This window comes from Mercenaria mercenaria, unplaced genomic scaffold, assembly GCF_021730395.1.
Source record: "Mercenaria mercenaria strain notata unplaced genomic scaffold, MADL_Memer_1 contig_3578, whole genome shotgun sequence".
NCBI classification, from domain to species: Eukaryota; Metazoa; Mollusca; class Bivalvia; order Venerida; family Veneridae; genus Mercenaria; species Mercenaria mercenaria.
The window spans coordinates 30208-40328 of NW_026461730.1; positions in this window are offsets into that span (position 1 = coordinate 30208).

A 10121-nucleotide genomic window follows, 5' to 3' on the forward strand; every position below is an offset into this window, starting at 1 on the left:
GCAAGCGGGCTCCAAGAAAAATTAAAACATGCCTTTATTAAGAACGTTTGATTTCTAACCCATGACATACATATCAGTCTTTTGGCATTGAATCGTTGTATATAATCACTTGTTTGCTATGCAAAGGCGTAATGATAACAAATAAATGTTAGCATTTTACATCTAATGTTTTTGTAAACGAATGGTATTGAACAGTAAATAAATTTGTATCTTTGTATGAATAGATAAACAAATTCTACATTGAAACGTTGATAGTATACCGTTATATTAAACTCGTGAGAGACATTGATCTTTTTGTAGAAAATCTGATCGCAAGCATATTTAAGCTTTTGACTTGGACAGTTTTGTGTTTGTATCCACAGATAATTGTATGAATCCAAAGAACTTTACATTGTATTCACAAGTATTAGACAAATGTCGGTGGAAAAGATGTTTTATAACATGATTAGTTATGAATAGACTGACTTGTTGAAAAACATAAATATTTATCAAATAAAACCAAAGATCAAATAATCTAATTCAAAGAATTAGAAATAATGCATACTGAATCAAGCTTTAACAACCAGTTAACAAAGAAAACTCATTCTACAATGAAATACACGAAAAAATATTGTGAAAACTAATACTGTAGATATCAAAGTGCACCAAATATTGTAATGTTCAAAATGCATTAATAAATTTGTACTATTCAAGTTCTAAACTTTAACAATCTTGTTGCAGATAATGAAATCTGATACTGCAATTGTTCTACTTTAAAACAGGTGCGTAGTGTTAGATTTCATTATCATCCCGCGGTATGATACTTCGTTTATTGTCGAATAGTACAAATGTGTTATTGTATTTTGAACAACACACAATTCAACAACACACCAAGTCCATCAAAATTGTACTACACTACAAATCTTAAAACGTATACAGCTAGATCAGCAGTTACTAGAGAAATCACTAACAAAGAGAAAAAAAAGTTAAAACTTTTAGATTTCTTTAATACACGCACTTGGTTAAAGAGATAATTTGTCCGTAATGTTATAAATTATCATATATCTGTCTCCGTTATATATGCATAATTGATTTTGCCATCAAGGTAAATATCACTGCGATTCTTCTTTTTCAATGTCCTCTATATTCTCTTCTGTTTTCTCGAGTTGCATCATATTTTGTTGGCAACAATCACAAATATTTTTTTATCGATCTGTTTTATGTTTATACTTCTCGTGATACAAGTGTGGGAAATGTTGTTATCCTGTTTATAAATTTCTTTGATTTCTGGATTCAATTGCTGCCTCATTAGTGATACATGTACAAAACCTTGAGCCTGATGAGTGAAATGTAAAGAATCGGAAGAGTTTTCAATCCGTTGTGTTGCACGGAACTCCTAGCCCATATACGATCTCTGTGTGTTATGAGACCATTGATTGTTTTCAAATCTATATTTCTTCTTCTTTTTTACACCGATTTCCTTACAGATGCATCAGGAAAACCCCCTTCGAGAAACAGAATAACTGACAGCTTCTGGAGACGGCAGTGGAGTTTAGCAGCTACATTATACAACACCCCCGTAATTGTTCATCAAATCCGTACAAGAATTTGACATCATAACTATCAGTGTATTCAAGAGTAGAATTGCATTAACAAAATAAACAATAAACAGAACAAAAACAAAAATAGCTAGAAAGGGGTGTCAGGCTTCGAAACAAAATTCCCATTTTGCCAATACCGAGCATAATCGTCAACATTTTTAGCATTTCTGTACTAAAGTTTTTGAAATTATCATCTTCGGTGTCCGTACCTTGCATGATCATATATATTGCTACAGAAAAAGCCACAAGGAAAGAATGCCATAACAAGGGCGAATTTCAGCATATCTAGCAATGCTTTCTGGATCAAAATTGTAAAAATAATGAAAGCCTTAAAAGTTTGTAGAAAGAACATCAACAGGTACCAACCAACAATTACAGCGAGGATTAGGCAATAATTTTCATAACCCGACAAGGATCCAAATGTTTCAGTTGCAGCGATAACACAATCGACTATAAGGAGAAGGGAAAACAAACTAAAATATATTTTGAAAATGAGGTTTGAATATGGAGTGCTAAAATGCCGCAAAGCCTGTTTCATGATATTTGAAGATGTCTGGTATTGAAAACTTAAGTAAGTTTTCGTGAAATCTCCATGGCCAGATACAATAATCCGAAAACTAAACCTATAATTGAAACCCCGATGACGAATGCGTTTCGAAGAACAACATAGGCAAAATCAGGTGTGCTATTCCTAGATAGAGGTTCCACCAGTTTTGACCTGTAGATTGCAACGACAGACAGAATGAACATGAGAATTACATGTATAGCAAACTATCCAGTAGACCACCACGTGTAACTCTTCCATTTTTACCTGATAACATCTTTCACAGACATGAAGTCTGCAAACATGAAAGCATTGTTTGTTTGTTGATGTACACGATACTCCAGGACTGATTCATGGTGTGCTGGTTTGATTTGTTCTTCATCAGTTTCTCCAATCTCTTCTTCTAGATTCACTGTCTCTATTTCAATGATGACATAAACATCTTCATTGAAAAGACCATCGCCGGATCCCCGTGACCTGTGAAACAAAATAAGGCAAAATAGGCAAAAAGTCAGACACAAAATATAACGTATGTTTTCATATAGTTAGATGATTAGATATACAGACATCAATTTAATATTGCCTTGAATAATTAATTGTAACAATTTTCTGTTATGATCGAAATAGCGCACGAGATTATGTTATAGCACGGAAATTGCCAAAGAACATGCTCAATCAAACCGAGGCTGCAACATTTTCATTTTGTCTTGTAGGGCGACCTATAGAATTTCCACTTTTTCAATCTTGATAAAAAAAAAAGTAAAATGCGATATGCAATGTATCTCAAAAAGTTTTACTAATTTATATATTAAATCAAACATTTTCAGGTAGGGGAAAATACAACAAATTAAGAATGCACTTACTTCGCTTTGCATAATAAATTCCAAAGTAGGGAACTGCATTCTTTTGGCGGCAAATTGTAAGTGATTTAGCCTTTCCTTGTTCGTCATCATCAGTAGTTTGTGTGCCTGTTTTCTAATTTTCCACTCCACTTGTTTTTTCAAACGTTGGGACGTTCGTAATGAATTTACAATTCAATACGTACATTTTGTAGTTCAGCATTTCAAGAACATCATTGAGTGTGTCCGCTTGCACGTATACATGTTTGAAAAGTGAATGTACAATATTGTTACCTTTATCATTTGTAAAATCCAGACCAGAAGCAAAGTGTTGAAGAATGACATGAAAATCTCTAAATTGAATTTGAGTGCTGCAACTCCGATTGGGGTTCCAGCCATCACCACCTTTTCTTGAAATACAGGTCCTACGGCGCAAATACCTTGTATTGTCTCCTTCGGAAGTCTCAGCTCGTGGATTTTGTCAAGAGTACTTGCCATGCTAAACAAAATGTGTATGTCTTCTTTAATAAAAGCGAGATGCACTGGCGTTATTCCCTTGTAGTCCGAATTATCTTTGGGAAACACAATTAACTCTGGACGCCTGGTAACAAGTATAGCAATTATATTGCCAAGTACTTATTCCTGTGCACTTTCCTTTTCCACATTTACTGGCATTGCACGTAAAAGAAGCGTGTCACCATCGATAGGACTGTCTTCTTGCTTCTATACGAGGGAAATTGCTCTATGCTGATCAGTAAACTTTCCGTCTAGTATTTCATTGTCAAACAGAAATCTAAATCTCGTCTTTATCGTTTTCTTTGTCGGTTTTCCATTATTGGCTGCAAAGAACTGTTCAAAGTCTCTATAAATGCTTTTCAAAATGTTGAAATCAGTGTCGTATTCCTCAAGCCTTACATTTTTTTCCAACCCTGCATACAATTTCCGAATTCGCTCTCCTCATTGTGAGGAGGATGTTACTTTGCCCTGTGATCTTGGCGTTGGTTCTTTAATTTCCATTATTGCTTTAAACTAAATTAATAAAGAAAAGACAGTTTCCGTATGGTCTCTAGGGAGACTGGAGAGACAACTCTCATATTTATACACATACAAATTATTGAAACATGTAAGAATAGCACTTGAAGTGTGCCAAAAACTGAATTGCTATTATTATTTGAGAAAAAAAAATCTTTAAGAAGATCTATTGGAAGCATAGAAACGCAACCAAGCAAACGTATAGCAGATCCCGTTCGATTGAATCTGTTCATGAGGTCGTTTATGAATCTTTAGAATTAATATATCCATATCTTTAATCGTGAAAAATCTATATTGGTATAAACAGAAGAAATAGCGTACGTTTAAAAGATATGCTAGAAATAGAAACAAAAATAAAGAATATTGTGAATTAAAATATGCGGTATAAGAACTAAATGTAATAGGTAAATTGATAGCTTGTTTATAAGAAATGAATGTTCATCTGTTATCAATACATAGAGTTTTAAATGAGTTAGAGTGTTGATTCATCGTTCTACAGTGTGAAGCTGACATTCTTAAAAATATTCTTCACTTTTGATTGACTCCAGTCTTATCCTTTACTACAAAATTGTTGTCCTTACTTGAAATAATAATCGGCCCTGAATGATTGATATATTAAAAGACGAAGTTTTGCAAAAAAGGTAAACAAGTCATTCTCGAAGCCAAGAACATAAGACACTGCTATTCTAATTCTTGAATTATTAATATTTTAATATTTTTATGCTCTTTAAATGTAGCTCAGCATTTTTGTGATACTTTACATCATTTATCTAAATTAAAGTCTGGATCCGGAGTATAAAAGGTAACTTTTTTTCCACCAATAAATGGCAATGATAATAATGGCAACTTTACTTACTTTCTAAAAATGAAATATGATAAATATATTTTGATCCATTTAAAGTATATCTCTAATTTATCAGCAAACTTTATTTAATTCTTCAATGGGAAAAAACTCTATGTTTTTTACGTTTTGTATAAATAAATGCATTTTTATTGTTAAATAAAATAATTTATATAGGTAGTATATGTAACAGCTATCGCTTTTAGTGCTTTGATTTATTTAGCAGTCTTAATCCAGTGAAGTTATTCTTACAACTTTGTTTTTCTCACATACACGAATAAGTAATGACCCAACCAATCAGACGGCGTTTAAGTCTTTAGTTAGCCAACCAGAAGAAATAAAATAACCAGACGTTGCAAATTGACAAGTTCGTTTCGATTTTCCAGCAAATATAAATCAACTTTAATGTGTCTTTTAAGCTATAATTTCTGCTGAGAACACGGTATTACATTACATGGATAAATTAGTTGTCAAGTTACGGAGGTAACTTCTGCACCACGGAGGGACTGTTAGCGCTATTTGTTAAGAAAGGCCAAAAGACTCGTCGGTTACATAAACGTTCAATTCGCCTCGAAACACTATGTCTTGTTCAGTACAGTTATATGGACATTCCTTTGTGTCGCGATTACGTAGTTTTATTCGGGATAATCCTAGCATGTCATATAATCTAGGTTTGGACTCGAAACCTATGATTCAGTACTCAGACTTTCCATGTGGACATGTGCAAACTCTAATTAGTAGTCAGGACACTATTGGTGATTTTTCGCAAAAGACTCAGTGTTGTTATATTTTCTGGTCCTTTCCGGGATCTTTGATTTCAACTCATTTAGATTTGAAGATTGAATACTGCTTACGTCGATGCTAGGGGGCGTGGGCAGTGTTGCATTTTCCATTACTGCTCATGAACAGACTCAATCATACCGAGTCTGCAATTTTCACTGTTTGCCTTGTTCTCGGTGCTTCCGAGGGATCTACTTTCCAGATTTTATTTACTTCACAACAGCGGGTGTTAAGTGCTGTGTGGCGGCCGTAAAAAGTCGCACGAACTTCATCTCAGTGTTGTTATATTTTCTGGTCCTTCGGGATCATTGATTTGAATTCATTTAGAGTTGAAGATTGAATACTGCTTAAGCCGGTGCTATTGGGCGTGGGCAGTGTTGCATTTTCCATGACTGCTCATGAACAGACTCAACCAAACCGAGTCTGCAATTTTCACTGTTTGCCTTGTTCTCGGTGCTTCCGAGAGATCTACTTTCCAGATTTTATTTACTTCACAACAGCGGGTGTTAAGTGCTGTGTGGCGGCCGTAAAAAGTCGCACGGACTTCGTCTCAGTGTTGTTATATTTTCTGGTCCTTCGGGATCATTGATTTTAATTCATTTAGAGTTGAAGATTGGTAACTGCTTAAGCCGGTGCTATTGGGCGTGGGCAGTGTTGCATTTTCCATTACTGCTCATGAATCAAACCGAGTCTGCAATTTTCACTGTTTGTCTTGTTCTCGGTGCTTCCGAGGGATCTACCTTCCAGATTTTATTTACTACACAACAGCGGGTGTTAAGTGCTGTGTGGCGGCCGTAAAATTCGCCCCGACTTCATCTCAGTGTTGTTATATTTTCTGGTCCTTTGGGATTATTGATTTCAACTCATTTAGATTTGAAGATTGAATAAGTCTCTAATTTTCACTGTTTGCCTTGTTCTCGGTGCTTCCGAGGGTTCTACTTTCCAGATTTTATTTATAATCCAGGCAGGTTGTCTGACGTACATTGCTCTGTAAATGGCTTTATCACGTTTCAGGGTTAGTTACAATGCAGTTTAAAAATCTGCTGTTTTAGACATTATAGTCTGTTTCAGGGACCTGCATCGTGCCACTAGTACTTGTGTGGGTTTATTGTATAGTGTGTTTAACCTATTTAACAGTTATTGCCGCTGATGTTTTATTTCTTTTCAACCAGCACTGTACATTTCAGATGCGGACGTTCAAGCGTGGCCCAGCAGCCACAAGTTTGAATTGTCCTTGCTGCCCTCCCAGTGATGAGGCCAGTCTAAGAAAGAAAAGGAAAATAAACTCACACTCCACAAGATCTAACAGCCAACAGACTGACACTGCATGCGGCAACAGCTCATGCACTGTGCAAAGCTAAAAATTCTAAAACAGTTCCAAGTACAAGTAAGAGTGGGAAATCTAACAACAGAATAGCAATGCTTGACAATCCACCACAACAGAATGCTGGTACAAACTTGCCGCACAACAGTATGGGTTGCGGCCATCCACAAAACAGGGAATATGCCTTCAGCAGTGACTCCGAGGACGAGGCCATTCATCATGCTGTATCGGTCTCTGAGAACTCGGACTCTAGTGACAACAGTGAATGCAGTGTTCAAAGTTTCCGTAATCATGCATCATACTGCCGGCATCATAGGGCGACATACTGGTGATATTGCATCGTTTGTGGAACCCCTTTCTACCCCAATATCAATATGATTTCAAAGAAAATTCAGGAAAAGATCATCAGAAATAAGTTTATTGTTTTTTATAAATTGTTACCTACATCCAACTCACAGCCACAACAGAATTTTTCATTCACTTTTGATGGGTCACCTAAATTTTTTATCATTCCAACTTCAAAACAACGAAAAAAAAAAAAAACAAAGAAAAATATCAAACAGGGAAAGCTACGCACCAAAATCGCAGCCTCCTCAAAACGAACCCCCCAGAAAGCCGCTGAACATTGAACAATGGACCACCGCATTCCTTAGGTTTGTTGCTGTGTTTTCCTCACGCTATCCCCACGTAACACAACAACTCATGAAGTATGGGGAAATTGTGAGGGACCTGGCCCATAGACGTCTCGGTCAAGTATGGTCATTCTATGATGAACAGTTTATGCAGTACATAGAAAACCAAGTAATTTCCATGGGAAAGAATGGCATGCTCACAGCCCATTTTCTCCCAGCCAAAAACTGATCGGCCCTTTCGGTCCGGCCCCAACAGGTTCACACCCCGTAGCAGGTCAAGAAACCGCAACAGGTTCCTGCCAAACACCTGTTGGACATACACTCGTAGGGGGGATGTAAGCAGGCCACATGTCCAATGCCCCACGTGTGTGGCTACTGCCACTGTGCCAGTAACTGCGAGTTCAACAGTATCTGGGAAGCAAGCGATGCATCAGATGCCCCAAAACCCACCGCAACCAAACCTGGTCGCACCAATCCCAAAAACCATCCAAAACATTGGTACAAACTGTCCACATTGATACTTTACTCACTGGGCACCCGGATAAAGAGTATCTTGTCAGTGGCTTTACATCTGGTTTCCGGCTCGGCTTCATAGGTCATCGTCATCCTTCCACATCCTCCAATCTTAAGTCTTGCTGGGAACATCCCCACATTGTGAAAGAAAAGTTAGAAGCCGAGGTCTTCACTGGTCAGGTAAAGGGTCCATACCAACTCAATCCTTCCCCTTGCTTCAGGATAAGCCCAACTGGGTTGGTTCCAAAAAAAGGCCACCAACCAATTCCGCTTGATACACCACCTCAGCTACCCAAAACGGGACTCCATAAATGATGTCATAACCCCATCCCTCGTTACAGAAACAAATTTCGATAATGCTATTTCTTTGCTATTAAGGCTAGGCCAAGGCGCATACTTCGCAAAAACAGACAATGCAAATGCTTTCAGGTTAATACCCATCATACACCCAAAAGAACATGAATTATTGGGAATGCAATTTGACAACAAATATTACTACGATACATATCTTCCAATGTGGTCATCAAGTTCATGTGCTATTTTTGAGCGCTTTAGCTCGCCTTTACAATGGATTGCAACCTCACATTTTAACATAAGACACATGATACACATTCTAGATGATTTACTTATCATAGATCCCTCTAATTCCCGCCAATGTCAGAGAGATCTCAAGACCTCTCTTGCCCTATGTAAGTTCATTGGAGTCCCTACTAAACCATAAAGACAGAACCTGCCCGCCAGGCTATCATATTTATGAAACTAGAAATAGATGCGGTGTTAATAGAGGCACGCCTTCCGGCCGACAAACTTACCAACCTCAGGTCATTATTAGATCAGTTCAAGCCCCGTCGTAATTTTACCCTCAAGGAACTTCAATTTCTTATAGGTGTACTGCACTTCTGTTGCTCAGTAGTCCTTCCTGGCCGTTGTTCGTCGCTTGATTGACCTTGCCATGGGAGTCAGGAAACCCCATCATAAGATAAGGTTAACTGTTGAGAGCAGAAAGCTTCTCCGAGCCTAGGATCTCTTTGCGCAACATTTCAATGGGAGGCACTTGCTTTACGACCAACTTTGGGTTACGTCTAGACAGTTACATTTGTTCACTGACGCTTCAGGTGCAATTGGCTATGGGGCAGTCTTTGACAAAAAATGGTTTTATGGATCATGGCCTTCCCACTTGGTCAGTTTTGCAATTACATTTAAGGGGCTCTCAGCCATTGTCTTAGCTCTCGAAATCTGGGGTTCCTCCCTTAAAAATAGGTGTCTCATTTTACTTCAGACAATGAAGCAATGGTCTACATCATCAACAAAAAAAGTTGTAAGGATCATCTGCCATGTCCCTGCTACGTCTAATTTTGATGCATGCGTAACAATATCTTGGTTAAGGCCTACCATATCGCGGGGGAAAGTAATGTTTTACCCTGTCTTTCCGTTTACAGATCGACCAGTTCCATCGTCTAGCACCCCATATGGAGACACAGGCCACGGTCGTACCAGACTATTTACTAAAACAGGGCTTAACAAGTCGGTATCTAGAATTCTACGGAACGGTTTAGCCCCGGCAACACAGCTCAGTTACCGAAATGTGATTAAACAGTACAGGAGGTTTCACGATACATTTTACCCCCATACCAAGCTCCTCCCTGTGACTGTTGACTGGTTAATCCAATTTATAGCTCTTTCTCAAGACATGGGCTTGAAACCTTCCATCATTACATCCATGACATCAGCCCTTTCATATGTTCACCGCATTCATAAATTTCGTAATTCGTCATTTGTGGTTAACAAGCCGCTGTACAGTTTAAGAAGGACCCAACCATCAGATAAACGCAAATGTTTTACTCCTTCCTTACTTAGTTGTTATATTCATTGAAGTCACAAAATTTGTCCCGCCATGATAGGCTCCTATTCTCTGCCAAGTTCTCATTGGCGTTTTTTACCTTGCTACGAGTATGAGAAATTACTGTTACAGCCACTGGATATTCAGATTTGTTACAGATGGAAAACATTAAATTCCATAAGACCAGTGGTCGAGT